This window comes from Passer domesticus, unplaced genomic scaffold (genome assembly GCF_036417665.1).
Source record: "Passer domesticus isolate bPasDom1 unplaced genomic scaffold, bPasDom1.hap1 HAP1_SCAFFOLD_44, whole genome shotgun sequence".
Classification (NCBI taxonomy): domain Eukaryota; kingdom Metazoa; phylum Chordata; class Aves; order Passeriformes; family Passeridae; genus Passer; species Passer domesticus.
The window spans coordinates 781,745-799,322 of NW_026990160.1; the positions used below are offsets into that span (position 1 = coordinate 781,745).

Below are 17,578 nucleotides of genomic sequence, written 5' to 3' on the forward strand. Positions count from 1 at the left end.
TGAGTTACAGGTGTGTCTGCAGGGAGGACTTCTTCAGCTCCAGGGCTGGATGCTTGGCCCCAACCCAGCTCCCATGGCAGGGGTGAGTAGTGTGTCCCTGCTGACCCCACAGGCTGAGCCCTCCCCTTGTGGAATCCATTCCTGGGAAATGGAACCACTTTCTCTTTGGTCCTCCAAAAGGAAAGACCCAAGATACTGCAGCCAAAAAGTCTCATGAGGCAGATGAATTCCTGAGAGAAACACAGAAGGAAGCACCCGGAGGACAAGGTGGGTGCATTTCCCTCGTGCTTCCCCTGGGACTCAGCAGCCGGGGGCTTTGGCTGCACATCAGGACACACCGTGCCTGGCACAGCAGGAAGGGATCCATGGCAGCCTCGCTGCCCCGCTGCTGCTTTCACGCCCTGCACGGCTGTTTCCCAGCCTGGCCTGGCTGCAATTCCTCCCCAGCCTCTGCAGGATGGAATTTGGCATCAGCTGATAGGGTGCCCCAACTGTACCGTGGGCCTGAGATCCCCTGCCATTTCCCAGTCTCTGAGAAGATCAGGCGGTGCAGCTGTTTGCACAAGGGAGTGCACTGGCCCAGCCCCAATTACCTGGGCTTTTTCCTGATCTTTACCTGTGACTTAGACAAGCATTGCCTCCTGAAGGTGCCACCTCCCCAGTGGGGAATATTTCCATTTGTTCCTGTTGTCCCTTTTTTCCTTTTTCAAGTGATGGACTAAAAGGCTGTTCAGAAGGAGGAACAGCCAGGGAGAAGCAGTGGCTCATTGGCAGCCCTAGCTGCAGGAAGGAAGGCAATGACAGACACGGGCACAGGCACAGCAGGTAATTGCTGTGCCGGGCTCAGCCCTGGCCAGGGCTGTGTGGCAGCAGCTCTTCCCCCAGGGCCTGCCCTTGCCCGGCCCGGCAGCAGCCAAAGCTGGAGGTGCCTCGGCTTCCAGGCCTCTGGAGCTGGTTCAGAGCCCCGGGGAAACGGGACTGGTGCAGCAACGTCCCTGGCGCTGGAGCTGCTGCGGAGCTGGCCCTGAGTGCCCAGAGGCCCAAGGCACAGGAGCAGCCCCGAGCGGGAGCCCTGCCGCCAGCCCAGGGCCAGAGCCAGCCCTGGCTCCCAACTGGGCAGGGGCTGCGCTGGGTCCTGACAGGGCCTGAGCCTGTCCCCTGGGGCTGGGGGAGCTGTCACGGGGCAGGGAGGGCCAGGGGTGGCAGTGGCTGCTCAGGGATGGCTTTGGCCCGTGTCCCTGGCAGCAGCCACTGCCCAAGCAGCTGCGCTGCCCCCGGGCTCTCCTCCCGGCCTGCTGGGCTTTGTTGGCTGGCACAGCCTGTGCCAAGGGCCGGCAAGGTGCCTGCAGGCCCCAGCTCTGGGGGAAACAGAGGACGTCCTGCCCGTATCCACCGTGCTGCCAGCTCAGCAGTGCAGCACAGCACGGGCTCACACTCCCCATCGCTCCCACAGATGCAGCCGGCACCACAAGACCTGTTCCCAATGCCCAGGATGGCCTCAGAAGGGGTTTCTGTCAGGGAACAGGCTGCTGGCTACTGTTACTGGCAAGTGTGCTTTGTTTGGGTCTTGTGTTCATGTTGTACTGCTTTGGAATCGGGTATTCCTGGAAGAGAAAACAGTGAGTGTTTTGTTGCTCTCCCCCTCAAACAACATGTTTTGGAAGTCTAATTTGGACGGGGAACATTCCCATTGAGGCTGCAGTGGAGTTGTGGCCAGTCCATGATTGTCCAAACAACTCTGCTGAGGGTTCGGCTGCTGCCCAGTGCTTCCATTGGCCTCTCAATTGCTGGGCCTTGTCCTGGGGGCCCCGCTGGGGCTGCAGCCAGAGCTGGCTCCCACTGAGGCTGCCTGGCCAAGAGCAGCCCCAAGGGCACAGGGCAGAGGCAAGGGAGGTGGGGCGGAGAAAGAGCAGGGCCGAGATTGCCCTTGAAAGGCAGAGGCGCTCTGGGGCCCGCTCCTGGCCAGGGACCCTGCCCAGAGCCGTGCCCTGCTGGCCGGGGCCTTGAGGGGCAGCTGTCCAGCGGGGCCCAGCTGTGCCAGCAGCTCCAGCCGTGCTGGGGAGCCTTGCCAGCTCTGGGCCCTGCTGTGCACGAGGGTCCCTGTGTGCCACTGGCAGCTGGGGCCTCAGCCACCTCCTCTCTGCACAGGAGCACCTCGGGACACGAGTTGGAAGACGGTGGCTGCACCTCACACCCAGACAGCGTGAGCAGCTCCTCCAGCAGCAGGAGCGGCCTGGACAGCCCTCTCAAGTGTTCTGTGAAGAGGACCCCAGAACAACCGTCGACGAGGAAGCCTCTTATTGCCCCATAGATCCCACTGCCATCTGCTCTCCCCATGGGCCTCCCCAAGCTGCCTTCATCCCTTTTTTTTTCTCTGTCTGTCCCATCCCAGCCAACCCGAGTTCCTCTAGAGACCCCAGGACCAACCCAGCACCTTCCAGCCCTTCCTGAGACCAACACATCCCTTCCTCTGCCCCTGAGCCCTCTGGCCTTGCCCTCTAAGAAACACTGAAGGTGACACCCCACCCCGCCCTCCCCCCTCACCGCTTGCAGGGTAGGCAATGGCCAATTCCTCTGTTCAAATAAAGAGACGGATCTGTGTTGTGGTTTGAAAGCAAAACCAGTGAGAGACTCCAAGTCAGAAATACAATTTATTAGGAAAAGGGAAAAAAACCAAAATACATGCAATAATACAAAAGAAAAACCACTGACAGGCTCAGAATACAGCCTGACACCCTGCTAGTTAGGGTGGTGGTAGCAGTCCAGATGAAATGGACTTTTGGAAGTGGTGATCCTGTAGAAACCATCTGGTAGCTCTCATCCTCTGGAAAAGCAGTGGGTAAGGGCAGATGTTCCTCTGGGAATCCAGTGGAAAGACTGCTTGTTGTGTCCCAAAACCCAGATTATATCCAGCTGGGGATGCTTAGCTCCTCCCCCATGGGCAGAGCATCTCACAGTTGGCTGATATCATTCTGCCTCATGCTGTGGGTCCTTGATTAGCCATGAAACAGAAATGGCTCTGGGAGGGAGTTATCTCTGACTCATGTGGCAAGACATTGATGGGCCCATTAACAGGAGATAAGGAAGAAACAATGCCCCTCCTGGTTTCAGCAGCTCTTGAGGATGGGATTAGAATACATCTTTACACTGCAGCCTAGGACAAGCGGTCACCCCAGTGTCCAGGTGGCAGCAGCAGCAAAGCCCACCCAGCACCAGCACTGACTGAGCTCCATGCCCAGGAGGAGCCGTGGATGCCCACGGTGTGGGCAGGCAGAAGCCAGGCAGGGGTTGCTGTTGAAATGGAGGTTTTGGGGGGTTCAATTAAGTTAGCAATATATGGACTAAGCATTTAAATTTTAAATTGTAGAATTATGTGTTGAATTTTAACCTTTTACTTAAGAAACGTCTGCCATGGTACAAAGGGCATAGGAAAATGCAGATATCTGAAGCTTCTTGCTATGAAGGACAATACCAGCGTAATAAATAGGGCAGGAGATCTTTCTCCTTTATAATGCCTTTATTAAAATATTCAGCTCAGGTTGGGGAGAAACGACAGGTCGCCCGCACCCCCGCTGCTCCCAGGAGTGGCACGGAGGAGGAGGATGATGCAGCTGTGTCCGCTGGTATGCAGGCAGAGCTGGGCCTTCCGTCCTCGAGGGAGTAGTGGGAATTCCGCTTTTTTTGGTCTAACATTCCAGGTCCTCTTTCTAGCTGACATCCATTCAGGTTAGGGTGAGGAGTAAAAAGTATCTTAGCAGATACTGGATTAAGTTCCTCACCTTTAGACATTACTTAGGTTTCTTAATTCCGTGTTGGCTTGTTTTTTCAGGTTTTTTTTTCCTGTAAAATTGCAAACTTTGGTGAAATGCATTCTCATCTGCATACTAGCTCTGACGTCACCCCCTCTACCCTGCTACCTGCAGGCTCTGGTGAAGCAGCAGGGGGACAATTACGCTTGATTTCTAACCATTAACAGGTAATTGAAGAAAAACTAATAATAAGAGGTGATTGCAACATGAAGCTATCAACAAGAAATAGTCAACACTTCAACTCTCAACAACTGGCCCAACCTGTTTAACTTTGCAGCCTTAAAAAAAAAAAGGATAATTTGTGGGGGTGAACACACCAGGTGTGGAGACACGAGGCTTGACTCCATTTCAGAAGGCTGATTTATTATATATTCTATTAAAATACTACATTAAAACTATACTAAAAGAACAGAGAGGAAAAAATGACCAGAAGGCTACAAAGAAGAAGAATAGAATGGAATGCATAACAAAAATCTTGTGACTGCTCACAGGCTCAACACAGTTGGCTGTGATTGGTCATCAAGTGAAAACAATCCACATGGACCAATGGAAGATGCACCTGTTGCATTCCACAGCAGGAGAGAGTTATTGTTTACATTTCTTTCCTGAGGCCCTCAGCTCCTCAGGAGGGGAAAAATATGATATTTATTTAATAAAATATCATAGCTACAGATGAATGTTTTACTCATAACACCAGGAGAAGACCAGGGAATGCAGGAACCATAGACTAAGGAGCTCCTCTGTCTCCAAGCTGATCCAAACCAACAGACGTACTCAGATAAGCACCAAGGGACCACAGTGCATGCACAAAGGAGAAAAGTTCAAAAGTTCAGTCATGAGCAAGACCACAGCCTTCGGCCTCAGAGACCACCAAAGACCCCAGTGTGACCACCACAGGAAACAATGCGTGCCCAGAAGGGCGTGGATCTAATCGCCATGTGAGGGGAGGACAGGTGGGGCCAGGGGTTGAATATGCATGAAGAGATTGTGTAATGCATTGCATATGGAACATGTTTGTGAACAAAGATGTGGCTCGGACCAGGGCTCGGGGCACAAGTTTTCACGAGAGCCATCTCGCTTGTGCCAGGCCCTGACACGCATACCCACTTCATAACTACATCAAATTGTGGAGTCCATTTATTCCGCATATCGCTTCATTTGGCGACCCAGATGGGACTAACTCTGCTCACCTGCTGTTCCGGCTGGGCACAGACCCTCTCAGGTGTGCCACGGGACTCTTCCCCGGGAGAGACTCTGTGCCTTGGCTGTACACTGCGGGGAGCAGACCACAGCGCATTGAGACTGTGGACAGAAGTGGTATGTATTCCTTTATTTTTTATAGGGTTGGCTACCGATAAGTCGCATAAGAGACGTCTTTGTGTGCAGTTTTGCACAAGCAGTTTGCAAGCAATCATCTGCCGGGGAGAAGCCGGTGGCGGGCGTCCCCAGCTGACAGAGCAGCTGGCGGAGCGTTGGTTTGAACTGTGATTGTGTATGGTTATCACGTCCGGACGTGCGTGCTTGTGTGTGTGCGTGGGTGTGAGTGAACGGTGAAACATGCTGCGGGAATGAAGTCTTGGTTTAGTTTCTCTGGTAACTGTGGTTTTTCAAAGAACATTTCAAGGGCGCCGGGTCGCCGTGAGCGTGGCGCCGGTCGGCGCGGCGGGCAGAGGCGGCGCAAAGCCGGGGCAGCGGCGGCCAGCCGGCAGCGCCTGGGAGAGCAAGCAGCGCATGCCCAGCGCAGGCAGCCCCTGGCCGGCAGCACATGCGTGGTGCAGGGCGGCTCTAACGAGCGGGGCCAGCGCGGTGCAGGGGCATGAGCCGGGGCTTGCCAAATTGCTCTCAGCGCAGCGGGCACTCGGGGCATAAGCCGCGGTTTGTAGGGTTGCTTTGAACACCGCTAGCTGATAGCACAGCTAGCAAGAGCACGGTACAAATTGGCATTTGCAAGCAAGCACCGCTGGTTGGTAAGGGGCAGGAACCACCTGCAGGCAGCCAGCAAGCCCACCTGGACTAAGAGTTAAGTGTTTGCTGTGCGATAACACTGCCCTTCAGTCTTGACAGCTGTTACTAGGAGAGCCTTTGCATTAAGGGTTTTGCTGCTGCTTTTTTTTTTTTTTTTTTTTTGGTACAAGCTGAAATAAATGGGCAGGAGATCTTTCTCCTCTTTAATGCCTTTATTTAAAAGGATGAGCTCAGGTGGAGAGCAATCGACAGGTTGTGCCCACGCCGCTGCTGCTCCCAGGAGTGGCACAGAGGAGGAGGGTGATGCAGCTTTGTCCGCTGGTCTGCAGGCAGAGCTGGGGATTCCATCCTCTTGAGAGATTAGGAGATTCCACCTTTTTGGTCCATCACCTTGGTTCCTCTCTCTAGTCAAGATTCTTTCAGGTGAGGGTGAGAAGCAAAAAGGATCCAAGCAGGCATTGGACTATGCTCCCATCCTTAGACATGACCTACGTACCCATAGTTCTATGTTGGCTCGTTGTTTTTAGGGGTTTCCCTGGAACACTGCAAAATTTGGTGCAATGCATTTGTCATCTGCATACTCGCTCTGATGCCACTCCCATTCTCCTGGTACTTGCAGGGTCCCGGCATCCCTCCCTGGCAAGCCTCAGGGGGACAAGGGTTAAACGGTAACCATTAACAGGTAATTGAAGAAGAACTCTTAACAATGAAGCTAACTTAACAGCAACTGGTCCAACTTGTTTTAACTCTGCAATCTGAAAAAAAATAGATAACAATTTATTCATAACACAAGCGAGAGGTGATTTGCCCATGGTTGCTGCCTAACTTCAAGCCTGGGCTGGGAAAGCCCGGCCTCCGAGACATGCTCTACACAGCTGGTTTCAGCTTGAACCGAGTCAGTCTCTTCATCCATCAGGGGCTGGGTAGTCATAGAATGGGAGGATGGAGGGAGAGACAGAGTGTTCTTGGGAGGGATATACCACAGTTCAACACGTTGCTATCGAGCCTTTGACTGGGAACACCCCGCAGCTGAAAGAGTGCTTAGAAATGCCTTGACCTGGGGGCTTGAAGGGGTGATTCCCTGTCTTGAGTGCAGACTGACAGCTTTTCACTGGGAGCCAGACTGGCACACAGCTTGGGTTCTCCTTCAGTGCAGAAAGTGTCAGAGGAGGTGGTATTGTGTTTCATATAGACAGAGACCTGCATGCCGTGCATGTACCCCTGAACTCCCAAGATACCATAACCAAGAGGTACATGCAAGGTGTGAAATAGTGAATTTAATCTGTGGAAAAAGTCACCTAGACCCTGAGACATGGGAAGACATCTTTGAAGAGGGTTGGGAAAGGATAAAGGAGTGGCACAGCCGCATCAAAAGGAAGGATTGAGGAATTTTTTTCTTTTCTTTTCTCCCCAGTGGTTTGGATTGTACCCATAGGAGTTTGTAACTTTGTGTGGGACTGAGCAAACAACAAACAAGTAAAAGTTAATGGTGGATTGTTATATATTAATTATGAAAGTAATTTGTATTTAATGTTAATAACACTTAATTAATTAAAGTATTCTTGATTGTTAAATTGGTTATTAATATTTTTATACATTGATTATTTGATTAATTATTACTTTTTAAAAATAACTCTGAAGAAGGGGAAAAAAAGGAATTTTGATTTGAGACTCACATCTGGACATTCGGAACTGAGTAAGCTAAAGCTTGCTCTAAAAAGACATCATGGGAACAAGGCAGAGTTAGGAAGTACCTAAAGCCAGCCCATTCGGGTGTGTCTTAGCACATTGGAGAGAAATAGCAGGCAAAGGGGGCAGACCAAATTTTTAAAAAGCCTAATTATATATTGCTCCCATTGGTGGCCATTCTATCACCTGGAGGATGGGGCAAGGTGGCCTCCTACAGGTACATTGGAATAGAATACCCTGTTACAGCTAATGTTGTTTCTATGGAGGGAAGGGAAATGGGAGGAGGTTTCTTATTGTGATATGCTTTTCTCCCTCCAAAATAACCCTGATTGGCAAAGGGACTGTGGCCTCAGAGCCCCCTCTGACCCCCTCGTTTTGGCTCTTGAAAGAGAAAACAGAAGCAAAATGGGAGAACTGAAATGGGGCTGCTCGGCCTGTAGCATAAGACAGAGATGCAGCAGGACAGATAAAGTTTATCGCACAGCACTAGAGGAACAAGAACAAGATCTAGCTGACCTATTTAGCCCTCACTTGGGAGGGCAGAGGGGAAGGGGTAGAGACTTGGGAGGGGCTCCATCTACACCACCTCCACCACCTCCACCACCTCCACCACCTAGTCAACCTCTTCCACTACTACTCCTACTCCTACTCCTACTCCTCCTCCTTTGGAGAGGACACCAGCTCCAACCCCCCCAGGCATCCCAATAGCATCCCGAACCAGAGGACAAATACTGCAGGCCCCTTTGCAGGAGCCAGTAAAACCAGGCAGAGAAATGATATTAGTTAAGGTGCCCTTCTCCACCCTTGGTTTGGAAGCATGGGAAAGGGTTGCAGGAAAGTACCAAAGTTACTCCATTTCCCACCCCACTCATTCTGTGCACTTTGTATCTTTCACTATTTACTCCTGTGAAAACTTTTCCCCTCCCATCCCTCTCCATGTAGCTGTGCACAAAAAGTGTAACTTTCCCCAGAGATCTCGCACTAGCCCTGGTGTCCCTCTGCTGGTGGTTACCCGAACCTGCTGTCTCTCCGGTCCACCGTCTGTCCCTCAGCCTACCCTCCATGTATTCCTATCCTTTTTGGACCCTGCAATAAATCAGTTGAAATTATCCAGGACTCGAGCTGCCCTCCTTCTATCTGGTGAAGAGAAACATCTAGCCGGGTTCCAGCGGGTCAAAATCCTGACCCCGGCAGTTGGCGCCCTGGAACAGGGACTCTGGACTCTGTCTCCTTTGTCCTGGAGAGCGTCTCCTGAAAACCGAAATTCTGCGAGAAGCGATTTTTGGGAAATAAGCGCCGTTCCGAGCCAGCCCTTCAGGAGTGAAGCTTTCGTTAAAGGAAGCCATCTCCCCGAGGCTGCAGTGACGACTGGACGTTTGTGAGTTTCCACATCGACTTGAGAGAGCAGGTATTCTACAAGCTGATGGATCACTGTGCTTCACCAGCCTTTTCTGAGGACTTTTCGCAAGCAGCGTGTTACTATTGTTCCGGTGTGGTGAGTTTGCAGCAGGGTGCTGCATGTTATCCTGGGGGGGTGGGGATGAGCACTGCTCGTGTGTTTTTTACTTTCTGTTTTGTGTTTTACCTCAGAAAAGAGCAATTTAAGCGGTGAGAACAATGGGAAACAAACTTTCTCCTTCTGAGAAGAAGTTTTATACCCAAATTAGAGCTTCTGTTTTGTTAGAAAATATTTCTGTTAAGAAGAGAGAGCTGAAAGCCTTTGTTAAGTTGTTGTTCATGCATTTTCCAAATGCGGGTAGAGAGGAAGTGTTATCAGTTGCCTTTTGGGGAAAGGTGGGGCATTGCATTTATCAATGGCAAGTGTCGAGGGACTTGGGAGTGGCAAACTTTTACCCTGTTTTCGACGTCATATATGAGTTTGTGAAAAGGAAGGAAGGAGTTAAGAACCCTAGTTTGCCTTCCCTGTGTTCCTCCCCTTCCGATCCTATTCCCTCTTCCCCCAAGGACCAGACAGGACTCAGATCTTGCCCAAAGCTTGCACAAGGTGGTAACCTGCTCCCTGCTGGCTCCTGCCTGGCTCAAATCCCTCGTCCAGCTGATGCTGGCCACGTCAGTTTGGATCCTGCCCTTACCCTCGCTCCTAAATCCCCTGATTCCGGTTTGGATTCCTGTTGTAATGTTTATAGTTGTCCCGATTTGGGGTCACAAAATGGCTGCCCTCCCTGATTTAAGGGTGAAAAATGATGGCTCATCTTTTCCAGTTTTGTCCTCAGTCCCAGCCACCACCTCTGAGGCTTTTCCAGTTGTGTGCTCCTTCCCTGCGTCGGGTTCCCCCCTTCACTCGCATTGTCGGGATTTGCCCCCTCTGCCCCTCCCCTCTCTGACGTGTTACTGGGAAAGCCTTCGGGGGCAGCTCAGTTTCTTCAGATAGTCACACCCCATGGGGTGGATCTAGCCATTCGTCATCGGGCCACACCTCGGGGGAAGGGACAGATTGCGCGTCGGCAGAACCCACCCCTTCAACCCCTCCTACTCCTTCCCTTTCCCACGGTGCCCGTGACGGGAAGGCAGTCACCTTGGTCGGCAAAAATTCCAGCCATCGGTCCCCGACAGCCAAAGCAAAAATCCACGCGCTCTCTCACTCTGCTTCATCCGGTGAGGATGAGGACAGAAGCAGCCCCGGTAAAAACCTCCAGCCGCATGAGAACTGGGGCAGGATCTGGGAAGAAGCAGTAAGGGATGGAGACCTGGAGTTAGTGAGAGATTTAGATTTGTTAGCCGCGCCATTCGTCTATGACACCAATGACCAAGCGCGGTGGGAATCTATTCCATACACAGAGTTAAAAGAGCTGGAAAAAATTACTTAAACCTTTGATTAAAAAACACTACCACCTAGCACAGATTTTCGAAGAGGATGACATTTTAAAGGCATTGGCAGGGGAGGGTGAATATTCTAAGCCTGCAGTACAAGCAGAACTCCCTGCTGAAATCTTAAATGACGTAAAAGCTGCTGGCAAATCTGCATTGCCGAGAATCCGAGATGGGAGCAGCCCTTTGCATAATTTCTCTGCCATTGTGCAGGGAGTGGTTGAATACTTAATAAAATTTGTAGATCAATTGCATGAAGCTATCGAGAGACAAACTGACAACAAACAAGCCAGAGACGAATCAATACGCAAAATGGCAATGACAAATGCTAATGCAGAAAAAAAAAGATTTAAGAGCATCACCTCAGGATCCTGAGTCAACCATAGCCCAAATGGTTGACGCATGCACAAAAGCATCATCCCTAGAGACTACACTTGCCTTTGCAGTGAGCAAGGGAGTGGGAGAAGCCATGACAAACATTAGCAATGTCCGTTGCTTTTACTGCGGCCAACTTGGACATTTCCAGAAAGACTGTTCTCATCTTCCTTTTGGGCAATTTATTAACTATTTATTAACTATTAACCTCCTAGGCCTCCTCCTTTCCAACAGCCCTATCGGCCCACATACAACTTTCAGCAGCAATATTATCAGCCGATCCAGGGAAACGCTTGGCAGAGCGCGGGGCCACACTGCGCGACAACAGCAAATTACCGGCCTTGCCTGCAAAGCCCACCTCAGCTGCCAGCCATCCAGGAGTCCCCCGCCCCAACAGGCTCCTCGCAGAGGACCGCAGTCATGAGGACAGACTCCGGTTGTTCCGCAGAACCCAGAACTTTTCCCAAAGCCTCCGACCAGTGTTAGTAAGTTCTGTCCATCTGCTTTTCCCCGACGAACATCTAGTTTGAGTTCCAGCTGGGTACCTTGAGCCCCCTGTCCACCATCAACCAACTACAGTCCTGCTGTTTGGGGACAGTGAACACACTCCAGATCAGATAAGTATATTACCAGAAGCTGTGACTGTAAATCCAGGCAATGAAATTACTGTGTCAGTTGTTTGTTACAATCCACCATTTACACTGTTCAAATTCTCACCTTTTCCACAAATGTTAATTTTACCCCACCAGGATTCAGAGGTTGACCCTGATTCCAATTTTGATGTGTTTGCATGTCACTTGATTTGTAAAGACAAACCCCTGATTGATTCTTGTATTTCCAAAAATGGGAAATCCATTGAACTTCGTCTCATGGCTGACACAGGAGTGGATGTTACTATCCTCCCCAGGGCAAAGTGGCCCCGTGACTGGGCGCTGGTGTCCCCTTGTGGCACAATCTCCAGTGTTGGTGGAGCTGTCAATTCCATGAGAAGATCTCATCTGGTAAGCATAGAGGGGCCTGAGGGGCAAGTCTCCACCATCTGACCGTTTGTTGTGTCATCCAATATCTCCCTATTAGGCAGGGATGTTTTATCCCAGTGAGGTGCCCGCCTTGATATCCCTGACCCCAAGTGGGATTTTTAGCATGGGCCACTGCAGAGTGAACTTCCTGAATTTCACTGAATTGGAAAACCAATGTTCCGATGTGGATGGATCAGTGGCCCCTCCCATTAAACAAATTAAATGCGCTCATCGAATCAGTCGAGGAGCAAGAACAACACGGGCATTTAGTTCCATCAACTAGCCCGTGGAATACCCCAGTTTTGTCATCGGAAAGCATGGCAAAGACAGCTGATGTCTACTCCAAGACCTTTGAAAAATTAATGAGGTTATTAAGGATATGGCCCCGTCAGCCTGGTAAAGAGAATGGACAGTGACACCAGAGCCAGCATGCAAATGAGAAATGCCTTGCACCCTGGGTTTTTACAGTTTTACAATTTTTACAAGAAAAACCCCTAAAATCACGAGCCAACAAGTGACTTAAGTGGAGTCTAAGGATGGGAGCATAGTCCCGTACCTGCTTGGACCTTTTTGTTTCTCACCCTAACCTAAAAAGATACTGATTAAAGAGACACCCTGGGTTTTTAAACAAACAAGCTAGGACTCTATGACTCTCCCGTGAGGACAGAGTCCCCAGCTCTGTCTGCAGACCAGCGGACAAAGCTGCATCATCCTCCTCCTTCGTGCCACGCCTGGGAGCAACGGCGGTGTGGGTGCGACCTGTCAATTTCTCCCCACCTGAGCTGATTCTTATTAATAAAGACATTAAAAAGGAGAAAGATCTCCTGCCCATTTATTTCACTGCACACCTTGGGAGAGATCCCAAACCCTCTCCATGCCTCACACAGGATTCCAAATCCCTTGCATGACTTGAAGTGGACCCCAGTGCCCTCCATGCCTCAGAGGAAACCTAAAATATCCCTGGGTGTGCCACAAGGGACCCCAGCCCCTTGTGCACCTTAGGGGGACTCCAAAGCCCCCACGTGCCCTACAGGAAAGTCCAAGCCAGCTACGCCGAGTGTTTTGACCTGGAAATAAAGTCTGGTTGCACCTGGGTTGTTGTGTCTCTGGGGCTGCTCGCCAGCCCTGTCGGACCCTGAGGCCACACAGCCCTTCCCTTCCCTTCCCTTCCCTTCCCTTCCCTTCCCTTCCCTTCCCTTCCCTTCCCTTCCCTTCCCTTCCCTTCCCTTCCCTTCCCTTCCCTTCCCTTCCCTTCCCTTCCCTTCCCTTCCCTTCCCTTCCCTTCCCTTCCCTTCCCTTCCCTTCCCTTCCCTTCCCTTCCCTTCCCTTCCCTTCCCTTCCCTTCCCTTCCTTCTGGCCCTGGCTGAGAGCAGCAGACCCTGTGCAGCACCCTGCATTGGTGATGGCCCATCAATTAGGTCCTATCAAGTGTGTTAATTAGGGAGAAGCTTTGTTTTGCCTGCTGACATTGCTGGTCAGGCTGTGTCCCTGGAGATACTCTTGATGGCTTCCCTCTTTTCCTGGGCATGGCACTGGAGGAGGTCTGGGCCCAGATGATCCCATGGAAGGAAATGTCCCTCAGCCCAGGGACGCTCAGCATGGGCTGCCCCATCCCCTCGGGGCCCCACCGCTGGTCGCAGCAGCCCCTGCCTGGCTCCTGCCTGCCCACACCATGCCCATCCCCAGCTGCCCCTGGGCACGGAGCTCAGCCAGTGCTGGTGCCAGGTGGGCTTTGCTGCTACTGCCATCAGAGACTGGGGTGACAGCTCCATCTCTTTATTACAAGGGAAGAGGTGATTTTGGAAGCTCTCAGACAGTGCTAACTTGAGCACTTCTAAATCCTGTTCTAGGGCTTTCACCTTCAGCCCTGCAAGGAGTGCTGGGCCTGTCGCCTCAAAGCACCACAGGGGTTGGAGGGGCAAATATACACTCATCAGACTCATCATCAGACTCAGAGCTGCTGCTATTGCTCTTCTGGCTGTAGAGGTCTCGTGACCAGCCACTAGCTTTCAGCTTTTCTTCAAGGTGGTGCCTGTGAAGAGAGGAGGTGGCTGAGGCCCCAACTGCCAGTGGCACACAGGGACCCTCGTGCACAGCAGGGCCCAGAGCTGGCAAGGCTCCCCAGCATGGCTGGAGCTGCTGGCACAGCTGGGCCCAGCTGGACAGCTGCCCCTCAAAGCCCCGGCCAGCAGGGCACGGCTCTGGGCAGGGTCCCTGGCCAGGAGCGGGCCCCAGAGCGCCTCTTCCTTTCAAGGGCAACCTCGGCCCTGCTCTTTCTCCTCCCCACCTCCCTCTGCCTCTGCCCCGTGCCCCTGGGGCTGCTCTTGGCCAGGCAGCCTCAGTGGGAGCCAGCTCTTGCTGCAGCCCCAGCAGGGCCCGCAGGACAAGGCCCAGCAATTGAGAGGCCAGTGGAAGCACTGGGCAGCAGCAGAACCCTCAGTAGAGTTATTTGGAGAACCATGGACTGGCCACAACTCCACTGCAATCTCGCTGGGAATGTTCCCTGTCTGCAGTAGACTTTCAAAAGAAGCTGTTTGAGGGGGAGAGCAACAAAACATTCACCGTCTTCTCTTCCAGGAATACCAGATTCCAATGCAGCACAACGTGAAGACAAGCTCCCCACCAGCCACAATGGCCATTAACTCCAACAAACAGCGAGTTCCCTGACACAAACCGCTTCTGAGGCCCTTCTGGGCATCGGGAACACGTGTTGTGCTGCCAGCTATATCTGTGGGAGCAATGGGGAGCGTGAGCCCGTGCTGTGCTGCACTGCTGAGCTGGCAGCACGGTGGATACGGGCAGGACATTCTCTGTTTCCCCCAGAGCTGGGGCCTGCAGGCACCTTGCCGGCCCTTGGCACAGGCTGTGCCAGCCAACAAAGCCCAGCAGGCCGGGAGGAGAGCCCGGGGGCAGCGCAGCTGCTTGGGCAGTGGCGGCTGCCAGGGACACGGGCCAAAGCCATCCCTGAGCAGCCACTGCCAGCCCTGGCCCTCCCTGCCCCGTGACAGCTCCCCCAGCCCCAGGGGACAGGCTCAGGCCCTGTCAGGACCCAGCACAGCCCCTGCTCAGTCGGGAGCCAGGGCTGGCTCTGGCCCTGGGCTGGCGGCAGGGCTCCCGCTCGGGGCTGCTCCTGTGCCTTGGGCCTCTGGGCACTCAGGGCCAGCTCCGCAGCAGCTGCAGCGCCAGGGATGTTGCTGCACCAGTCCCGTTTCCCCGGGGCTCTGAACGAGTTCCAGAGGCCTGGAAGCCGAGGCGCCTCCAGCTTTGGCTGCTGCCAGGCTGGGCAAGGGCAGGCCCTGGGGGAAGAGGTGCTGCCACACAGCCCCGGCCAGGGCTGAGCCTGGCACAGCAATTACCTGCTGTGCCTGTGCCCGTGTCTGGCTTTGCCTTCTTTCCTGCAGCAGGGGCTGCCAATGAGCCACTGCTTCTCCCTAGGTGTTCCTCTATCTGCACAGCCTTTTGGTCCATCACTTGAGAAACATAAAACAACAGCTGGATCAGATGGAACAATTCACCATTTCTTTGGTGCCATCTTCAGGGCAGCCTGATAATCAAAAATGGGGATAAGATTCACAAAATATCTGGGCTTTTGGGGCTGGGCCAGGGCCCTCCCTCCTCCAAACAACTGGTAGTGCTGAGCATAAATTGTGAGGGGCAAGCGTAGGATGAGTCAAACACGTGCATTGTTTTGTGCTGTCACCTGCAGCTCTGTCTCGCTGGCCAAGTTTTGGGCTCATGAGCTGGCAGCTCTCCTAGGGAGGAAAGCCTTGACTTACCTTCACCATCTCCCAGAGGCTCAGTCCTGGACATGGGTTGGGAAGCCAGATCATTTTCACCAACCGAGTTAGCTGCAAAGAAAGCCAGGAGGCAACAGCTCCTGTGACCCTGCTGAAGATTCTCCTTCAGGCCTGAGTGGCAGTGAGGGCACCTGGGTGATTGGTGCCCTCCAAAGCACTCCCTCAGCTCTGCCTTCCACTCTGGAGCAGGGGCAGGGGGACCTCGTGCCTGCAGTGGCCCCACACTGGGATGGAAGGAGCCCCTTGCAGGGCAGTTGGGGCAGAAAGGACTCCCTGGAGCTGCCAGCAGCTCTAAACCCAGAACCGGGAAGGGCCAGGGCTTGGCAGTGGCAGCAGGAGCAGCTCAGGCTCCGTGGGGCTGGCAAAGGAGCTGCCAAAGGCTCAGCCCTGGGGCACAGCCCTGGGCCCGGCCCCTTCCCTCTCTGCTCTTCTCCCTGGCTGCACAGAGCACATGGAAGGACACACTGGCATTGCACACAGGAGGAAGATTGAAAGCTAAATGCTCCTTCCTCCCACTGACAGTGATCCTGTGGGATCCCTCAGAGCTCCAGAAGGGAGCAGGGGAAGATTTCCAGATTACTTTAACCCTGAGATTATGTGAAAGGGAAATGTAGCATGAGCAAGCTCTTGCACATGGACATTGATTATTCTGTCAGGAAAGTCACATTGAACTTGCCTTCGGCATCCTCCAAGGACTTAAAATGGTTATGCACCAGGACTTCCAAATAATCCATATCAGGATCCCAATCTAGAAGGGAGCAGAGATCAGAACGATATCAGTTGCATGCTGGGATCCCCTTCTGCCACAGAAGACTGGGCACTACAAGGGGGTCGGGTAAGACCGTGGGAGCCAGATGTGAATGGACATGGCCAAAGCTGCACAGGGGCCTGGGGAGCTCTGGACTGGCTCCTGATTACCCTCCACACTCTTTCCCTGCCCTCAGCAACATCCCAGGGAGGGGTGGCTGGAGCAGCACAGGGCCCCGAGGCTCTCTCCCTCACACACAGAGGAAATCCTCCCTAAAGCCCTGGGGAAAACTGCAGCAGGCAGTGCCACAGCTATCCATCCCTACCTCCCTCCCTCTGTCCCTCCTGCCCTCCTTCTGTGGGGACAGCTCCCAGATCCCAAGGGCAACAAGCCAGGCCCTCTCAGGACACACTGGAACCTTGCTCTCCCTCTCTGTCCTTTCCCCACCGTGGGCACCCCGTGCAGTCGCTGCCAGGTTTCAGGACATGTCTCCGATGGAGGGACCCCAGCAGGACTGCTCAGGACCCAAGTGCCCTGAGCCTGCTCGGGATAATTCCCCTGGGCTGTGCCGCTCTAGTCCAGGCTGTGCCCGCACTGCCAAGCAGCAGAGAGGGCAGCTCAAGCTTCAGCAGGGCTCAGGCCCAGAGGCACAGCAATTACCTCCTGTGCCTGTGCCTGGCATGGCATCCCTTTCTGCAGCCGAGACTGGCACGGAACCACTGCTTCCTCTGGGGAGTGCTTCCATCTGCACAGGCTCTACTTTCATTTCTGGGGAAAGGAAGAGGGACAGCTGGATCAGATGGAGGTACTCCCCATTGGATAGGTGTCATCTTCAGGTGGGAATGCTTGTCGAAGTCATGGATAGGCTTCAGGAAATCAGATGGGCTTTGGGGTCTCTCCCTAAAACCCTTCCTCCTCCAAACAGTTGTGCCTCCTGATCTCCCTGGACACCAGGAAATTGTGGGGAATCTCAGGGTGAGCATGTCCTGTTGTGCAATTGGAGCTGCCTGTGAGCTAATGCCCAATGCCTTCCTGCAGGGGCTGGGCAGAAGCTGCAGCCAGGCCAGGCTGGGAAGCAGCCCTGCAGGGCGTGAAAGCAGCACCGGGGCAGCGAGGCTGCCATGGATCCCTTCCCGCTGTGCCGGGCACGGAGTGTCCAGATGTGCAGCCAAAGCCCCTGGCTGCTGTGTGCCAGGGGAAGCATGAGGGAAATGCACCCACCACGGCGTCTCTCCAGATCATTCAGCATCTGGTCCACAAGTTCAGAAGGCGTCAGGGACTCATTTTCTCCTTTAGCGTGGGTCTGTCCTGTTGGAGGACCTTAAGAGAAAGCACTTTGATTTCCCA

At 53.2% G+C, this 17,578-nt stretch overlaps 1 long non-coding RNA gene across 2 annotated transcripts; it reads left to right on the forward strand.

Annotated features, from left to right (window-relative positions):
- The first annotated feature begins 201 nt into the window (after positions 1 to 201).
- Positions 202 to 2,520, forward strand: LOC135292785 (uncharacterized). Of its 2 annotated transcripts, none has more exons than XR_010354950.1 (3): positions 202 to 267; positions 712 to 825; positions 1,454 to 1,797. It is a non-coding gene; the product is annotated as an uncharacterized LOC135292785 (long non-coding RNA). The 2 variants fall into 2 exon arrangements; XR_010354949.1 differs by lacking the exon at positions 202 to 267 and adding an exon at positions 2,149 to 2,520 and having other exon boundaries at positions 562 to 825; positions 1,454 to 1,619.
- Positions 2,521 to 17,578: the final 15,058 nt, after the last annotated feature.